Source organism: Lepisosteus platostomus, unplaced genomic scaffold (genome assembly GCF_059453375.1).
Source record: "Lepisosteus platostomus isolate fLepPlt1 unplaced genomic scaffold, fLepPlt1.hap1 Scaffold_211_H1, whole genome shotgun sequence".
Lineage (NCBI taxonomy): Eukaryota > Metazoa > Chordata > Actinopteri > Semionotiformes > Lepisosteidae > Lepisosteus > Lepisosteus platostomus.
In genome coordinates this window covers 1-18,373 of record NW_028291592.1, presented here as the reverse complement: position 1 = coordinate 18,373, position 18,373 = coordinate 1, and the positions used below count along the sequence as shown (strand labels likewise).

Genomic DNA, 18,373 nt, shown 5'->3' with positions numbered 1-18,373 from the left:
TCTGGAGTCGATTCTTGATTAGATCTTGGGCTCACTAAGAGGCCCCCGCTGGGTACTAATCTTTCTGTTGTTCTCGCAGGTGTTGCGCTGCTTTTGAGCCGACAGAGCTCGTCTTGGTCTGTAGGGATAGCCCAATTGCAAATGATCGGCTCCAGGTACAGAAAAAACGTGCGTTTGGAACAAGAGTGCATGAAGGCACCGGAAATACATTGGGAACAAATGACTGGTGGTTCAAGACCTCTGTGAAGTGCAGGAGCGTGCAAGAAGAGGCTGTTTGCACCCAGTCTCGAACGGGGGACCTTTCGCGTGTTAGGCGAACGTGATAGCCGCTACACTACAGAAACCTGTAGGGACTGCTGCTGGTGTCTCGCTTGCGTTTCGGGCTGAGAAAGGGACGCGTCACTTTAGGCAGAGGGCGCTGGAGATAGGAACAAAGGGCGCGATGAAACAAAATGCCGAAACCCGGGATCGAGCCAGGGACCTTTAGAACATACTCTCACGAATCGTTAGAATACGTGCGTTTGATCATCAATTGCGTAACAACCACATTCGTTCGACTTGAGCCATCAAGCTCATAGTTTTCAAATCTTGAAAGCTGTCATTGAGCACATCATAGTCTGCAGTACGCCCCGTAACTTGCGTACTTCAACAGAAAGAAGAGCAGACAGCTCCATAAATATGCGAGGCGCAGAGAGTGCAAGGCGAGCCGCACACGTTTCGGTGACTGAGAGAGGGCAGTTTTTGCTTCTGCATTTCCCAAGTAAGGACGCATGACAACAAGCGATCGCGGTGCTCATTTACGACATAGTGGTGATGAGTTTTCAGTACGTGTTCTTTTGAACGAGCAATGAGGTTGCTGCCTTGGACAGCTGACTGCACGCTCTCATTGTGCCACGTGATGAGTATTCACCAGGCTCGTTCAGTCATTAGTCACATTCCATCGTTTGCCATAAGCAGATGCTGCAAGGTGATGTGGATATCAGTTCCCAGTCTTGTGGACGAGGACAAAAAGAACACACAAGGGCTCATCCGCAAGTTGAACCCAGGACCTCCCACACCCTAAGTGAGAATCATACCCCTAAACCAATGAGCCACGGAAGCACTTTCCATTTTATTCTGTCAGCGAGCTTGAGGACGGGGGAGAGGCGTCATTCGCTCGTCCAGTCAGACCTTCATCAATAAGTCAAGAAAGCCGCAATTACACGACTGCCTTGCAGATGAAGGGCAGTGAACTGCACCCGGTAAGAGGGGAACAAGCGGCACTAGGCGACACCGAGGCATGAGCCCCAGCGAGGGGGGTTAGCTTGCATGGTACAGCGGTCGCTTTGCATGCGAGAGGTAGCGGGATCATTTCCCACGTCCTCCAGGTGTGTGCTTAGAGCTTGATGTGCCGAAAGGTGTCCTTTAGCCTGTGGTCACACCTTGCATGGAGAGCGTCATGCAGCTGTCAATCATTTCGCAGCCACGCCCCCTCTTCATCTTCTCTCTGCCTTAAGCGTCTCCGCCACTCTCTCTTGACATTTCATGTCAGCATGTCAGAAGTCCGAGTGACGTTTTTAATGGCTGAGTGAGGGCACGATGCTGAAGCAGAGAGGCCACTTCAGCCAGAGAGACTTGTGCTAGGTGAGATCTGAAAAACAGACTCGCAACAGAAACAGACCAAAAAAGTATCGGTGAGATCAAAAGGCAAATGCAACATCCAGCAGAGGGCGTCTAAAGATTAGGGAACGGGCGACTGAAATCCATGAGGCAAACTTTCCGGCTGTGTACTGCAGCTGGCCTCGTTGGCGTAGTTGGTAGCGCGTCAGTCTCATCATCTGAAGGTCCTGAGTTTGATCCTCACACGGGGCAGGGCTGCTTCCTCTCTTGCTCTTTTCAAACACTTGCGGCAACTGTTCGCTCATAACCACGTCTGGAATGCGTGACCTTTACACGGGGGAGAAGCAACGCCGCATCCCTTTTCTAAAGAACATTCACATTCAGAAATAAGTCAAGAAATTTGCCATTACTTTCGCTCGCGCTGCTGTCAGCCTGCCCATGTTGCCAAAGAAAGATTCACTCGGCGTCAACATGACAGAACAGCGATCACTTGAAAACACTATTCCACACTCCGTAAGCAAGAACTTCAGTGTTTGCAGTCACCCGATATGCCGATAGTCAAAGGAGCACAAAACACGAAGCGTCAAAAGACAAGATGAGTTGATGGAAAGAGCGTTGAATTGATGAGCACAAAAGTTCAGCTCGTACAATAGGCAACGAAGGTCCCGGCGTCATCATCGCACTTGAAAGGACTGCCTTGCAGACTAAGGGCAGTGGGAGGTTGCTGTTTTGAGATGGAGGCATTGGGATGGTGGGCCGAGATCTATTCTTCTTAAGGAATTCTTCATCGTGAAAGATCGGTCCACAGGTCATCCAAAGAACTTACAAATTTTTTGGACTCAGGGAATCACGTGCTTCCGGAAGGGAGTGAAGTGCTCAAACACATGACATGCCCCCTTGATCTCACATGCACAATTCTGCTGCAACATGCACAGCTACCGTCCACACCAGGCAGTGGGGCTTCAGCAGAATTTGCTACGCCACCTGCAATTACATATCCAGCTGCACACATATACATGGCCCCTCTGTCCTTTTCAGGATCTCAAAAAAAAGCATAGCGTGGTTTTCCTGCAACCTGATTGACCGCATCTCCCTCAGAATGTGCCCCGTTGCATTCATTGGTGAAGCAGGACGGAGGCTAACGGGCATGCCAGAACAGTTAGGCTCAGCGATCTCTCCAAAATATTGTGGTTGTAGTGGAAGAAATATGGTTTAAATTGTACCTTGGTATTTCAAACTCTCTCTAGAATGTTATCCATTTCTATTTTATTTTGACAGGAACTGGCTAATGACACTAGATGAAAAGAGAAGAAAGAAAACACAACGTTTCGGCCGTGGAGCCTTCTTCAGGTGTGAGGGCTCCACGGCTGAAATGTTGTGTTTTCTTTCTTCTCTTTTAAGCATGGAATAGACCTATTACTTGTTCCTTTGCAGCCTACGCATGCTGACACAGCTCCCCACCTGAACTGCTAATGATGCCTGGTAGTTTGTGGTACTTGGGTATTGTCTTATGTTTGCTCAAACTGCATATGTGTGATTGCATATTTTTGGGTATTTTCATATGTCAATATTTAATTCACTGACATTCCTGTATGCTTGGAAGAAAGGTAGATTGGATTTGGCACAGGACGCCTGCCCATATTTGTTGATCATTGTTGGGCTGGAAAAACAATGATAAAAAGTGTATGAAAAAAGCTCTCTCCAATATTTCCCTTCTCTTCGCCATGGTTACACTGCCCGTTCTTTCCGTCTTTGGTCCTTCTACAAAGATTCCAGGGCTCTTTTTCCACCATAATATCAGAATATTTTTTTCTCTTTTAAAGGCTGTAGGTGGGGTGTGATGGACTGTACCACTATCATAGAAGATTTTTTCAGGACACATCGCAGTTCCATAGTAGAATTTATCAATAGTAGAATTCCATAGGACATTATTTACCAACATATTACCCAGTGTGAGACTCTGCCAGTAAACCTCAGAGCATTGAGTTCTCCACTGATAAAGATGGCTGTCTGAAGTCATGAAATCCACTGCTGGGATGCCTGAGAGACAGTAATTGAATCTTGGCTGGAATTAGGCTTTCTATTAGTGTTGATCTTTGGGAATTATGTGGTAAAAAGGGAAAACTCCTTTACTTTAGTCACTTTGAATGTTCAAATGTACAGAACCTGCAAAACTAAGCAATGAAAAAAATCCATCACCACTCTCATGATAGCATAACTCATAGTCTCTGCTGTTATGTAACAATACACACTTTCAATTTTCTTATCGCCTGTCTCCAGAGAGAATGTTGTTAGTGCTGATGACCTTGAATTAGACCTTGTTAACTCTGTAAAACAATCTTCCTCTGCTTAGATTTTCACTCAGATTGATTTTGTTCTCAGATTATTCCTGGCAGGACTGAGTTTCTAGGAAATGAAAAGTGAAAGAAAAAGTACAGAAGATCAGCCCTTGAATATACAACATTGTGCAGTGAGATTGTTAAATGTATTAGCTGCTATCCTGTGCTAGAGCCTGTCGTGGTAAGCAGTGGATGACAGGATCTAGCACAGATACTAATGAAACACTGTTAATGAAAGCTAAAACACTTGAGTCTTATTTTAGTTTTCCATTTCCCTTTCATTTGTGATGTACTGTACAACAGGCCACAGAACATGCACAAAAACAGATATGCACACATTCACACCAGGCAATGACAGTCTGCCCAGTCAGAATCTGAGCTGAGGTATCAGAATTCTGAATTCCCTGAATTCTGTCATGGATCATCCACAATAAGGGCAAAGTTTGAACACGAGGATCCCCAGAGCCTAGTAACATAAATCTTGGAGCAAAAGCAGATGATTAACTTCATAGTTTGTGTGGTTGAGCCAAAGTTGAGCATGAGGATATGTGAGTCACCATTCTTAGAAATGGATCCAACTTCAGACAGGCGTCAAAAGTAAGAGTATACAGTGCTGGGGCAATGACACTTCAATGATCAGAAGGATAACAAGAGTTTTAATGCATTGAAATTGATTTTCTGGTGATGCACACTGTCATGGAACTATTAATTTTTTAAGGATCACTTACTGACGTCAGACAGCTGCCAATTCTCCAGACTGGAAGGATGAACAGTTTATCCCCCTAGGTACCATATTTCCATATTTCGAAGCATTGGAATAATACATGTCATACAGCAACATAAAAACAGGAAGACAAGTATCACAGCCCCTATAATCGGTGTTAGTAACTTAAAAGAAAAACATTCCCCCTGGCCCAAACAGTGATTCTAACCAGGAGAGAAAAGCCGGTGTATCTTTTATGCCTCTCTCTTTATTCACCTTGTCTTTTAGTTCTTTTAAATGCTGAATAGCGAGTGTAAGATTTCCGTAATCATAGTCATTAGCTGGAATATATGTACAACAGGAGTCTCCTACTAAAGCATAGACTCCTCCAGATGCTGCATTTTGAAGGTCCAGCACGAACCTGTTCTGAAGTGCCATTAATCTAACTCCCCTTAATTCTTGTTTGATAGCGTCTAAGCCTTCTAACATGATATTAATAAAAGAGTACATTTCATAAAAAGTCGCATGGGTGAGGCTGTAGAATGAGGCATTAAAGCACATATATAACAAGATGCATTAAATTTCTTTAACTTTACAGTATGATTTATAAATTTATACCACAAATTACGCATATCCCCCTCATTATCAGTTTCATTCAGCCAGTTTGTATACAAAGAGGCTTCGTGTTTAGATTCTTCCTCTTTTGGGGTGGTGACAGGCTTCTACATAAAAAGGAAAAAGGCTGTGCACATCAGTCCCAAGCAGGTTATCCCCATCTGTCCTTGTGGAGACATCACTCCTGCGCTTTGTTCAGTTCGTTTGTGACCTTTTTACAGTGGGAAGCATGAATCCAGGGCACCATTTCTGTGACCTTCACAGCAGTGGCAGTGGTCAGCAGCACCTGGTACAGCCCCCTCCACCTGAGTGAACACCATTTCTTTTTCCTGAAGTCTTTCACCAGAATCCAGTCTCCTTATTCACTCATTAGTTCTTACAGCACAGGTAAATCCCTGTGGGCTGGAGCCCAGCATAATCCTAGGCTTTTTTGGTCAACATTGGTCAACAGATTGGTCAACAACTGGGTAATAACTCTTAGAAAAATCTACACATTGTTCCCCTGCCTCAGCTGTGACGTTTTGTAGAACAATTCTAGCTGAAGTTGTAAAATTTCTCTTTGTTCCGTTCCTGCAAAACATCTTATTATGAACAAACAAACCACAATAATCATTTGCATCTAGGGGAATCACTCCCAAGGGTAACCCCCCTTAAAGCTATATTGTTCTACCCATCAGGTTCTGCCACTAGATAAGAGAACCTTTCCCATGAAATCATTTTTTGACCTTCATGATCCCTTCAGGGCGTACAATTAGCACAGAAGCAGCAGCTTTAGTCCACATGTTTTTCAAACAGGATATTAACGATATGATCATAACGAATAATACCAGACCCACAAATATGTATTGAACCAGAGACCCTCTCCATGTTCCTAGCACAGACTGTAGCCATGCACCAATACCCCAATCATCTGGATTGCAGGATTTACGAAGAAAATTATTTTCGCAGTAATTAATTTATTATATTTACTATATTTATTATACACGTGTAAATTAATTACTGCGGAAATAATTTACTTCGTACACTGTGCAGAGTGCCGTATACTCCTAGTTGCGGCACACACGATACATACAGTAAAAAGCCTCAGGCACTGTGTTAGATGTGTTTTCGACGTTATATATGCGTTTATTAATGTCGTCGATTTTACGGTTGCAATTCGACGTTGATTATACGTCGAGGCGACGTATATATACGTATAGCCGTATTTTCGCCGTGAATATACGTATATTCGACGAATCAATGCCCACTGGGTAAACTCTTGAGCAAACTCTGAACCAGCTCTAAGGAAACTAATCCGATTAGACGTTACTTTGACTCATCTTTTTACGCTCAGTGCTGGATTGCTCAAACTCCAGCTAGGGTTAGGGTTAGCATTCCCACGCTACTTAGACACTTTGTTTACGCTCAGTGCTGGATTTTGGGAACTTCAGGACGAGTGGGAATTTTCTCCTATCTGTCAATTCTGTTTTGTTTTGGAGACTCTTGGCTGCCTATGTTGTACAGTGCAGCGTGAAGGAAACATTTTCCAAAACTGTGTCAGCTCAAAAGTTGTAAGAAAACCTCTCCAGCTGCTTTAACTCTCTTCATTTTTGTCATTTAATGTGACACTCGATGTATAACTGGAGCCTCACATATGCAAATGGTGAGGCTCCAGTTCGACACCACTTTACAGTATCTGACAAAAGCATGGCAGACTGTGCCATGACCGGCAGATAACTTCTGCTTATTTTTACCATATTAAACATTGGAAATCCTCCCACTTGCATTTGTGACACTTGATTTTGACTCCACCTAAGACACTCTTAAATCTTCAAACACTTTTCTCTTCTCCCGCAACACTCTTGTCTGTCGGCACTATGTGGCAGCATTGCATGACAACCCATCTCACCACAGAAAGGAACCTAACAGCTTTGGTAAGAGAGGAGAAAAGAACATAGCCCGTACGGGGATTGAACCCATGACCTTGGCGTTATTAGCACCCCGCTCTAACCAACTGAACTAACCGGCCTCACGACGGTGGTCCTCTCTGTGCTGCAAAAAATCGAACTCAGGGAATTTCTTTTGCCCTCCTTTGAATAGAAAGCCGTGTAATTCAGTGTACGGGCTTTCTCGTGCAGTTTCATGGTTCTTGTAACCCAAATCCTACACTGGCCTGAAGTGTCCCCCCATTTCACAGCATTTTTCAGCTGATTTAAAATGTACCTAAAGGAGAAGCATTATTGAAGACCATCAATTACCAAGAGCTTTTGTCAAAGGTTTTGGTGGTCATTTTTAATGACCACAGAGCACTATGACCTTGGTTTTACATCTCATCCGAAAGACAGCGCCCTTTTACAACACAGCGTCTCCGTCACTATGCTGGGACATTGGGACCCGCACAGACCTCAGGGTGAGCGCCCCCCCGCCGGCACCATTAACACCGCTTCCAGCTGGAAGCTTTGTTTTTCCCTGTAGCTTACCCTCATCCGGGTACTGACCTGGCTCACACCTGCTTAGCTTCAGTGGGTTTTCAGTTGCGAGTTGCAAGGGGATGCAAGTGATGGAGCCGCTCGCTGCAAAAGCCACTGCATTGGCCGGGAATCAAACCCAAGCCTCCCGCGTGGCAGGCAAGAATTCTACCACTGAAACACCAATGCTAAGTGTCTGGGCCTTCAAAAAAGACGCTTTTTTGGTGCTCTGTGCAAAAAGCGTCGACATATGCTTCCAGCTGCAAAATGCCATTCGCGGATGCTGAAGAATTTATTTCAAGGCAGCGGGTACAAGCGATTGGGCGTTTTAAAACCACCAGGAACAACAAAGAGGCGCGCTTCTTTGCTTGCGCCGGAACACACCGACTGGAGGCGGACAACGTAGTCGGCAGGATTCGAACATGCGCAGGGAGACCCCAATGGATTTTTAGTCCATCGCCTTAACCACTCGGCCACGACTACAGCAAGCCCCACAGCCGCTGCGTTCTTGCTACAATCTTACCTGGATCGCGAGGCGCCGGCGGAAGCCTATTTCAAAGTCGTTCTCCGTTTCAAAAAAACATTTCCAAAATACAAGCCTTGCAGACAGACACGCCTCAGAGGACTTAAGGGTGGCTTCATGTCGGAATGATAAAGTCTCCCCGTCCGGACATGAAAATGCCACTTTGTTACACACAAAAAAAGAATCAACAACAGAGAAATGCCCACAAGCATTTGAAAAGCCGCACCACGTCGCACTTGAAATAGCTCTTACATTAGTGGTAGACGCAGGAATCGCCTTTTTATTTACGCTCTTACCAACGCGATGGAAAGCAAAACAAAGCAAAGCAGAGCAAAACAAAACGAACAAACGAAAACCCTCACGTCCCGCACTTGCATATAACGCCGTTACGTGCCCAAGCGGTATTGTACGTCATCCTAGCACTGCACGCCGGTGCGTATGGTATATGGGAACGAGCACACGCCACGAATCGTCTCGAATCACTCCCTACAGCTGTAAGGTGCCTTGAAGCGTGCACCCCCAACATTCTTCTTTGCTCATCTGTGAAAGGTAAACTCTTGAGCAAACTCTGAACCAGCTCTAAGGAAACTAATCCGATTAGATGTTACTTTGACTCATCATTTAAGGGATCCTTGTTAATTGGAGAAATCAATGATTTCGAATGAATTCTGTATGCGTTAAAAGACAGCTATACACAGAAAACATGCAGGACACTGCTCATGATGTTTCCCGAGCCGAAACACAGTGCGTTTTTCCAAGCCATCTGACCAAGCCTGCCCACTGAAAACTGCAGGAGATCGTGTAAAGACGTTCAAGTTTGTAACTACTGCACGCACAGGAAGCAGAATAAATTCCTCTATTCAAACTGTCAAAGGTTTGCTTTGCGAACGCTGCAGGACATCGCACAATCTCTTTTGAACAGGGACAAACGATTTCTTATGGGGCGCAGTAAGTACAGACGTTTAAAAAGCTCCACTCATGCCAATGATGCAGCATGAAGAAGCGCAACCTAAAGTTTGCATTCCTAGCACTGTTGCAACCTAGCACTGTTGCATTCCCCGCATCAGTAGCTAAGAGAATATAATTTACGACTCTTGTTAATGCAGTTTCAGAAACCAGACTGAAATTTCTCAAGTATATTATTTGAATCCATTTGATGTTGGGCAACAACTATTCTTTCAAGACTTTTAGATTGAAATGGGACCTTTGAGACAGGCCTGTAGTTGTTAAGAACTTGTGGATCCAAATTTGACTTCTTAAGGAGCGGTCTAAGAACCACTACCTTAAATTGATCATGTACGACGCCTGACGCAAGCGATGCATTCATCATACTAATTATAGGTCCTGCCAGTCCTTTGAGGGAATCTTTGACTAGCTGAGTGGGGATGGGATCTAGCACACAGGTGGTTTACTTTGTCTTACGTCTGTGTTCATGAGTCCACCATAAGAAGAAATCTGAACAGGAGTGGTGATCATGCGAGGTCACCATGGAGGAAACCACTGCTCTCCCCAACAAAAAAACCACCACTGCCCCTCTCAAGTTTGCTAAAGACCACATGGATGTTCCACAGCAACTCCTGGAACAATGTTCTGTGGACAGACGTGACAAAAGTTGAACTTGTTGGTAAATGTGCACAGCGTTATGTTTGGAGATAACAAAACACTGCATACCAACTCCAAAACCTCATCCCACCTGGGAAGCATGGCGGAGGCTGTACGGCTTGCAATCATCGAGGGACCGATGAATTCCGAGATGTATCAGGAAATTCTACAGCAGAATGTCAGGGTGTCTGCCTGTGATCTAAAACTCAAAAGACGCTGGGTCTTGCAACATGACAAAAACAAAGGAGTACATCAACAACAGAGTGGCTGAAACAGAAGAAATTCCGTATGTTGGGATGGCCAAGTAAGAGTCCTGACACACACGCTTTCACTCATATGAGCTACACGGCTACCAAGATGATCTCAGGTGCGCCGAGCTTGTACGGAACATATTGAACTGATCGACGGCGAATTGTCTCTCAGACAGGCTTTTCACCTCTAAGCTCCCTGACTGACAGTGATCAGCTAGGTAGTAAAACAGTCAGCTGCTTCTAAGCCTTAAACAGCTGCATCTCGGCGCTTCCACGGAGAGATGATTTGAAAGCCGAACATTGCCCATTGGGAACACCTTACTATCACTAGTTTAAGAGACTCTTAAGGTTTTGCAGAGGTGCCTGTCTAATAGCATGCGCTTTGCAAGCTATAGGTGTTTAGGCTGAGGCAGAATGCCTGTTAACAAAATGTTTTTCTAAAGGGGCCTCGCACTCTTTTCCAAGCAATGGTCACCATCCCCACCGAGTGTCACAATGTAGTCATGTCCTAGGACATCACCTGTTAGTCTCCATTTGTCTGCCACCAACACTTTAGGTTACGGGGTCACAACCGCACCCCGGAGACCAGAGGAGCCGTTGGCGTTCTGGCGGCGCAGATTGGGCTGAAGGTGGGGCGCTTGAATCTCGCTGTTGGAGGCCGTCTGAAACTGACCCAAGCCTTTCCCTTGAATTAAATGTAAATAAGAAATGAACCCCAGATGCACATGGAATCAATCACGTGTTTCCTTTGAGCCGTTTCAGAGACTGCTCCAGAGTTTACCTTGCACAGATGCGCAAAGATTCATGATGGGGGTGCACGCTTCCAGGCGTCTTACAACTGTAGGGACTGATTAGAGACAATTCGTAGCTTGTGCTCATTTCCCTCTATTCCCCGTGTTGCAGTGGTAGGATGACTTAAATTCCTGCTTCGACACGTAACGGGATTATAATCAAGTGCAGGAGCTGAGGGCTTTAGTTTTGTTTCGTTTTCCATGGCGTTCGTAAGCGCGCAAATCAAAGGCAATTCCTGCGTCTAACACGAATGTAAATGCTTTTGAAAGTGCAGTGTGGTGCAGCTTGTAAAATCCTTGTCCACATTTTTGGTTCGTTGATGTTTTTTCTGTCTGCCAAAGTTGCATTTTGACATCCGGACTGGGGGACTTTATCATTTGAACGTGAAGCCAGCCTTAAACCCTCTGAGGCGTGTCTGTCTGCCGGCACGAATCTTGTGAAAGGTATTTTTTTTAACGGAGAGCAACTTTAAAAAGGTTTCCGCAGCCACCTCGCAGTCCGTGTTTGATTATAGGAGGAATGCGGCGGCGGGGAGCTCGCATTTGTCGTGCTCGAGTGGTTAAGGCGATGGGCTCGAAATGCGTTGGGGTTTCCCCGCGCAGGTTCGAAACCTGCCGACTCCGGCGTCTGCCGAACGTCACCTTGTGCCTGCGCGGCAGAGGCGGAGTGCCGCTTCTCCTTTCCTGGTACTATAAAAACGCTAAATCGCTTGGCCCCGCTGCCATGGAAAGCAATTCTTCAGATAACCACACATTTTGCGTTCGCACCTCTGGTGCTCTACTTATGCCTTTGAAAACCTAATGAATAAAGCTGTAAGAACCGACACGATGTGTAGGTGCTCTTAAAGCACGCAGTAAAGAACTGTTAACAGCAAGGGTTTCAGTGGGTTAACTGAGGAGAAGGCGTGATCGCTATTTGTTGACTTTTTATTTGGTGTTAGAAACACTCTTACTGTGCATGACGTGCAACAAATGTAGCCACAGAAATTGCATCACGCTTTCATGTATGCTATTGCAGACACCAACGTTGCCTAGATAGAAAACCGAAATAGCCGTGGGTTTGCTTGCTGGTCTGAAGGATCTCTCTTCAAATCTCTATCATTTGTCAATGGAAGTAAAAGGCGCTGCAATCTGATACGTTCAGAATCAAACCCGCAGCTGTTGTTCGACTTTATTTCTTGACTAATTACAACTGAGTGTCGCATGAGCAGTTACATAAACTTGTCTGGTATATTTGAACACAAATGCTGTTCTTCAATTAAAACTAACAGTACATTGTCAGGGACATTCAGTTCTATACAAACAAGAGACAGACAAGAGAATATTTCTACCGTTCATGTGGACTACGTGTTGACTTACTGATCGGAATAATTGAAAGGTTCGGGCTCATAGCCGATGCAGTGCGTGCTAATTAGAACAGCAACGCTGAGCTCTCAGCACCGTACTGAGCCCAGGTGTTTTTCTAAAGCTGTCAGGTGCAGTTCATTTACATGAAGGAAATCTCTTACTGGGTACGATTACAATGCAGTAAGTAGCACAGACTACTTAGGGAGTAGCCCGATGCGTTTAAAAATGACCCGAGCCAGGCAGGAGTCGAACCTGCAATCTCCTGATCCGTAGTCAGACGCGTTATCCATTGCGCCACTGGCCCTGGTGTGACACTGCAGGACTGTAACCCAGTGAGATCAGCACTGCAACTAGTAAAATATTACCCCCGGTCCATTCTTTTCCAAAAGTGAGAAACACCTGTTTTCTACATTTTGTCTGTGTTAAAACCATATCTCTTTAAACCAAACCAAGAGTTTGTCTTTTGCACTGATATTCTGATTCATTTCGATTTCAAAGAAAAAAAAAACATTATCTTCCAAAGCATCATAAAATTGTCCATTCTTCCAGACTCTACTTCTCTCTTGTAGTAGTACAGCAGACCTTTCCAGGTGAGCAGATCACAGAGTCCGAAATATGCTTCCTCCATCAAGCAAAGTACCTGAACATGACTCTGTCTTCATAAAAGCGCCCCTGTAATAAAGAAATTAAATCCGAAATCAAGAGGGAAGTTGCCTACTGAAGTTCAAGAAGTCATCAATTTTAACCTAGCAACACATTAAAGGCTGCATCTATACAAGTACGATTCTAGAAATGCTCACCAGATTACGTTTTAAGAAGGAACTGCGCCTCAGGTTCCGCCGAGATCTTAACTTGGATGGTAGGATTCAGAGTCCGGAGTGCGGACTGATGGCGCACGGAGGGTCCACATACTGTGGATCCCTCAGTTTTCTTCCGCGTGTTTAAACCGCCAGCGTGTGACTCCCCTGTCCCCGTGACCTCATTGCTCTGCTCTCGCCTCTGTGCAGCTGAGCCCGACTCATGGTAAAGTGGAAAACAATATGCCCTCAATGTGGGATTTACTCTGGATCGAGGATAGATGTCACCTTTTTATCGTTGAACAGGATGTATGTGATGTGGCGACTAGGTTCAATTTTGTATCCTTTTAAAAGATTAAGGACTGGGGTGAGCGTGATTTACCACCCTTTCAGCTAAGAACCCGACATGAGCACCGTTTAAGCTGCATAGACTCGGTCGTTTAACTCTTCTCCATTAGCAGGGTTAAGGTTAAAGAAAAAAAACATTGCTGACTTCTTTTTTTTTGCCAGCCGCTAGCGCTGATTAGCAATGTTTGTATTTCATGTTTTGCAAGTTGCATCCATTTTAAGAAAAACAAGTCGCGTTAAAGACAGGAAATGAATACTTGCATTTAATTAAGTCTAGCCGTAGGCGGTTGTCTGTAAGGACCAGTTCTGTTCAAGAAGACAGAACAAAGAAGGCACCACTGGGATTCGGACTCAGGATCTCCTGTTTAAGAGACAAGCGCTTTAACCAACTAAGCCACGGCGCCCCGGGATAGTTGTCCTTTTGCAGCCACTTGGACACACCACTCAGACACATCTGCATTCGGTGTGTGCTCCTCCTGCTCGCTGAGCAAGTTGCCACCTTTATACAATAGCAACATCGACACCAAGAGAAAGGATGACAAATGGCTTTTATCTGGAACTTTTCATGTCCAAGGAGCTCAATGTGCTTTCTGTGTACAACAGGGCCACTGAACTCCACACTGGCCACTGAACCACAGCAGTGGCTTGCTGGCTTGACATCTCCCAAGGAAAATGTTGAAATCGCATGTGGAACAGGAAAATGACCCTCGAGTACGAGGGAAAAAAAAGAAAAAGATCATCTGGAGCGCGCCAACCCATGTCTGGACAGCCCAGTTTCGTTGACGAGTTGGCCGAGTGGTTAAGGCAATGGACTACTAATTCATTGTGCTCTGCATGCATGGGTTTGAATCCCATTCTCGTCGCTTTCTATGTCTGACACGTGTGCCTGTTCGACGTTGGCCCTCCTTTTGTTTGCTCCAGTACTAGAGCCTTACATTTTCTAGCGGTGGCTGAACATGGTATAGTAGGCTAACGTTGGTATCGAGCAGTGGCAGTAACAGTATTTACGTGCCGCTGCTGCCAAGTGGCTCTGGGTTGAGACCGCGTTTTCACTTACTTGCAGCACAAACGGAGAAAGCGATTTTTGACAGTCTCTCGAGAGACTGCGCTAGGTGTTTAGGGATAGACTTTGTCAGTTCCCAATGGGATGATGGCCTCTCAAATAGTTTGTGATTCCTCTAGACGTTTATACAGTAGAAGCCTGCTTCGTGGCTTAAATCCAAGCTAAGGAAACGAGTTTGAGGTCTGATGCAGAACTGCGAATTCAATGAAGGGGAACACTACAGTACATTGCACTGTATGTGTGAGGAAAGCTGCCCCCTTCTGTTACTTGTCGACCGAACAGAGGACTGTAAAGGATACCGCCAAGAAACTTTAGGATGCTGGTTGGAATCCAGCTCCAAAGAAGCCCCTTTGGGTGTTATGTCATCAAAAAGTAAGAACAGAGAATCTCCCTTGGATCAAAAGCGCAACAGAACTGTTTTCCGTGGAGCAGGTTTCAGACCCGTAGACCTGTTTTATTTGTAGGGCAGGGCGCATTCCCAAACGCGAATCTCCTGTTTTAGAAATGCTTTGGGCGGCGTGAAGTGAAAATAAGAAGTGGGCTCCAGATGCACATGGAAGCAATCAAGTGTTTCATCCGAGCTGTTTCAAAGACTGCTCAACAGCTTTCCTTTTACAGAGGCCCAACGATTAATGATGGGGGTGCACCCTTCAATGTGCCTTACGACTCTAGGGAGTGATTGAGACTATTCGTAGCGTGTGTTCATTTCCCTCTATTCCCCATGTTGTAGTGGTAAGATGACGTAAATTCCTGCTTCGACACGTAACGGCATTATAATCAAGTGCAGGAGCTGAGGGCTTTTGTTTTGTTTCGTTTTCTATGGCGTTCGTAAGCACGCAAAACAAAGACAATTCCTGCATCTAACACGAATGTAAATGTTTTTGAAAGTGTAGTGTGGTGCAGCTTGTAAAATCCTTGTCCACATTTGTGGTTTGTTGATGTTTTTTCTGTCTGCCAAAGTTGCATTTTGACATCCGGACGGGGAGACTTTATCATTTGAACGTGAAGCCAGCCTTAAACCCTCTGAGGCGTGTCTGTCTGCCGGCATGTATCTTGTGAAAGGTATTTTTTTTTTAATGTAGAGCGACTTTAAAAAAGTTTCCGCAGCCACCTTGCACTCCGTGTTAGATTATAGGAGGAATGGGGCGGCGGCGAGCTCGCTGTAGTCGTGGCCGAGTAGTTAAGGCGATGGACTTGAAATCCATTGGGGACTCCCCGCTCAGGTTCGAATCCTGCCGACTACGGCGTCTGCTGCACGTCACCTTGTGCCTATGCGGCAAAGGCGAAGTGCCGCTTCTCCTTTCCTGGTACTATAAAAATGCTACATCGCTTGGTCCTGCTTCCATGGAAAGCAGTTCTTCAGGTAATTCTACTCTCTTACCAAAGCTGTTAGGTTCCTTTCCGTGGTGAGATGGGTTGTCATGCAACGCTGCCACATAGTGCCGACAGACAAGTGTGTTGCGGGAGAAGAGAAAAGTGTTTGAAGATTTAAGAGTGTCTTAGGTGGAGCCAAAATCAAGTGTCACAAATGCAAGTGGGAAGATTTCCAATGTTTAATATGGTCAAAATAAGCGGAAGTTACCAGCTGGTCCGGCACAGTCTGCCATGCTTTTGTCATATACTGTAAAGTGGTGTCGAACTGGGTGTCGAACTGGAGCCTCACCATTTGCATATGTGAGGCTCCAGTTATACATCGAGTGTCACATTAAATGACAAAAATGAAGAGAGTTAAAGCAGCTGGAGAGGTTTTCTTACAACTTTTGAGCTGACACAGTTTTGGAAAATGTTTCCTTCACGCTGCACTGAACAACATAGGCAGCCAAGAGTCTCCAAAACAAAACAGAATGGACAGATAGGAGAAAATTCCCACTCGTCCTGAAGTTCCCAAAATCCAGCACTGAGCGTAAACAAAGTGTCTAAGTAGCGTGGGAATGCTAACCCTAACCCTAGCTGGAGTTTGAGCAATCCAGCACTGAGCGTAAAAAGATGAGTCAAAGTAACGTCTAATCGGATTAGTTTCCTTAGAGCTGGTTCAGAGTTTGCTCAAGAGTTTACCTTTCACAGATGCGCAAAGAAGAATGTTGGGGGTGCACGCTTCAAGGCGCCTTACAGCTGTAGGGAGTGATTCGAGACGATTCGTGGCGTGTGCTCGTTCCTATATACCGTACGACCCGGGGTGCAGTGCTAGGATGACGTACAATACCGCTTGGGCACGTAACGGCGTTATATGCAAGTGCGGGACGTGAGGGTTTTCGTTTGTTTGTTTTGTTTTGCTCTGCTTTGCTTTGTTTTGCTTTCCATCGCGTTGGTAAGAGCGTAAATAAAAAGGCGATTCCTGCGTCTACCACTAATATAAGAGCTATTTCAAGTGCGACGTGGTGCGGCTTTTCAAATGCTTGTGGGCATTTCTCTGTTGTTGATTCTTTTTTTGTGTGTAACAAAGTGGCATTTTCATGTCCGGACGGGGAGACTTTATCATTCCGACATGAAGCCACCCTTAAATCCTCTGAGGCGTGTCTGTCTGCAAGGCTTGTATTTTGGAAATGTTTTTTTGAAACGGAGAACGACTTTGAAATAGGCTTCCGCTGGCGCCTCGCGATCCAGGTAAGATTGTAGCAAGAACGCAGCGGCGGTGGGGCTTGCTGTAGTCGTGGCCGAGTGGTTAAGGCGATGGACTAGAAATCCATTGGGGTCTCCCCGCGCAGGTTCCAATCCTGCCGACTACGTTGTCCGCCTCCAGTCGGTGTGTTTCGGCACAAGCAAAGAAGCGCGCCTCTTTGCTGTTCCTGGTGGTTTTAAAACGCCCAATTGCTTGTACCCGCTGCCTTGGAAATAAGTTCTTCAGCGTCCGCGAATGGCATTTTGCAGCTGGAAGCAGATGTCGATGCGTTTTGCACAGAGCACCAAAAAAGCGTCTTTTTTGAAGGCCCAGGCACTGAGCATTGGTGGTTCAGTGGTAGAATTCTTGCCTGCCACGCGGGAGGCTCGGGTTCGATTCCCGGCCAATGCAGTGGCTTTTGCAGCGAGCGGCTCCATCACTTGCATCCCCTTGCAACTCGCAACTGAAAACCCACTGAAGCTAAGCAGGTGTGAGCCAGGTCAGTACCCGGATGAGGGTTAGCTACAGGGAAAAACAAAGCTTCCAGCTGGAAGCAGTGTTAATGGTGCTGGCGGGGGGGGCGCTCACCCTGAGGTCTGTGCGGGTCCCAATGCCCCAGTATAGTGACGGAGATGCTGTGTTGTAAAATGGCGCTGTCTTTTGGATGAGATGTAAAAACGAGGTCACAGCGCTCTGTGGTCATTCAAAATGACCACCAAAACCTTTGACAAAAGCTCTTGGTAATTGATGGTCTTCAATAATGCTTCTCCTTTAGGTACATTTTAAATCAGCTGAAAAATGCTGTTTTGCATTCATGTGTTTAAGTAGCCTGTGCTACTTACTGCATTGTAAGAGCGATTGTGAGCGGTTTTGTTTTCTCTCTTTGACCAGCCCAGCTGCGCCCCACCCGAAGGCAGGGAAGCACAAAAATTGTATGGAACTCATTCATGCTCCTCTCCATGGAAATCTTTAGTAAAAGGCAAAAGATTTGTACGAGATGAAGAGAAACCAGAGTGCGTGGCTGGACAGCTGCAGGAGCCCAGGCCGCCTTCAAGGCCTCTGCCCTGCCGGTCGTGGTTGGCAATGCACCTGGCCTTACAAACGAGCCAGTGGGGCCCGTTCAGCTCCGGGCTCATCGCCTGCAGCTCTCGGCTTACCTGGCAGGGGAGATACCTTGATCAGCCTGTAGTTGGAGTAGTTGGATTGTTTTCTTGTTTTGTGGAAGCAGTGTTTGTTTTGCAGTTTGAGATGGCAACCTTTGGATCCCGCAAGAATGCTGTACGTTTTGAGCTTTTGGATGACCTCTTCATGGATCGTATGCAGTTCAGCAGAAAAGTGTTACAGAAGGA

At 45.7% G+C, this 18,373-nt stretch overlaps 9 non-coding genes across 9 annotated transcripts; 5 read left to right on the top strand and 4 right to left on the bottom strand.

Moving 5' to 3' along the window:
- Positions 1–1,778: 1,778 nt before the first annotated feature.
- trnam-cau (transfer RNA methionine (anticodon CAU)) lies at positions 1,779–1,851 on the top strand. The gene has a single exon. It is a non-coding gene; the product is annotated as a tRNA-Met (tRNA).
- Positions 1,852–8,104: 6,253 nt separating this feature from the next.
- On the bottom strand, positions 8,105–8,186 carry trnaf-aaa (transfer RNA phenylalanine (anticodon AAA)). Its single transcript has one exon. It is a non-coding gene; the product is annotated as a tRNA-Phe (tRNA).
- Positions 8,187–12,448: 4,262 nt separating this feature from the next.
- On the bottom strand, positions 12,449–12,521 carry trnar-acg (transfer RNA arginine (anticodon ACG)). Its single transcript has one exon. It is a non-coding gene; the product is annotated as a tRNA-Arg (tRNA).
- Positions 12,522–13,692: 1,171 nt separating this feature from the next.
- Positions 13,693–13,766, bottom strand: trnak-cuu (transfer RNA lysine (anticodon CUU)). Its single transcript has one exon. It is a non-coding gene; the product is annotated as a tRNA-Lys (tRNA).
- A 377-nt stretch (positions 13,767–14,143) lies between these two features.
- Positions 14,144–14,225, top strand: trnas-acu (transfer RNA serine (anticodon ACU)). Its single transcript has one exon. It is a non-coding gene; the product is annotated as a tRNA-Ser (tRNA).
- A 1,362-nt stretch (positions 14,226–15,587) lies between these two features.
- Positions 15,588–15,669, top strand: trnas-uga (transfer RNA serine (anticodon UGA)). Its single transcript has one exon. It is a non-coding gene; the product is annotated as a tRNA-Ser (tRNA).
- Positions 15,670–17,069: 1,400 nt separating this feature from the next.
- On the top strand, positions 17,070–17,151 carry trnas-aga (transfer RNA serine (anticodon AGA)). Its single transcript has one exon. It is a non-coding gene; the product is annotated as a tRNA-Ser (tRNA).
- A 213-nt stretch (positions 17,152–17,364) lies between these two features.
- trnag-gcc (transfer RNA glycine (anticodon GCC)) lies at positions 17,365–17,435 on the top strand. Its single transcript has one exon. It is a non-coding gene; the product is annotated as a tRNA-Gly (tRNA).
- Positions 17,436–17,924: 489 nt separating this feature from the next.
- LOC148635921 (U5 spliceosomal RNA) lies at positions 17,925–18,041 on the bottom strand. The gene has a single exon (XR_015932717.1). It is a non-coding gene; the product is annotated as a U5 spliceosomal RNA (small nuclear RNA).
- Between the last annotated feature and the right edge of the window lie 332 nt (positions 18,042–18,373).